We start from the raw sequence: 247 nt of genomic DNA, 5'->3' as shown, positions 1-247 counted from the left end.
TAGCCATAACAGAAAAAGAAGGGCTATGATGCATACATGGGTGGAATACACATGAAAAGACAAACAAAGCTTAAGATAATTAGAAAATAAATGAAGCAGAATATTTTTTATTTTATTTTTTTGAAACAGAGTCTCGCTATGTCACCCAGGCTAGAATGCAGTGGCCTGATCTCGGCTCACTGCAAGCTCTGCCTCCCAGCTTCACACCATTCTCCTGCCTCAGCCTCCCAAGTAGCTGGGACTACAG

Source organism: Colobus angolensis, unplaced genomic scaffold, assembly GCF_000951035.1.
Source record: "Colobus angolensis palliatus isolate OR3802 unplaced genomic scaffold, Cang.pa_1.0 Scaffold582, whole genome shotgun sequence".
Lineage (NCBI taxonomy): Eukaryota > Metazoa > Chordata > Mammalia > Primates > Cercopithecidae > Colobus > Colobus angolensis.
The sequence above is the reverse complement of the archived record's forward strand: the minus strand, read 5'-3'. Positions refer to the sequence as shown.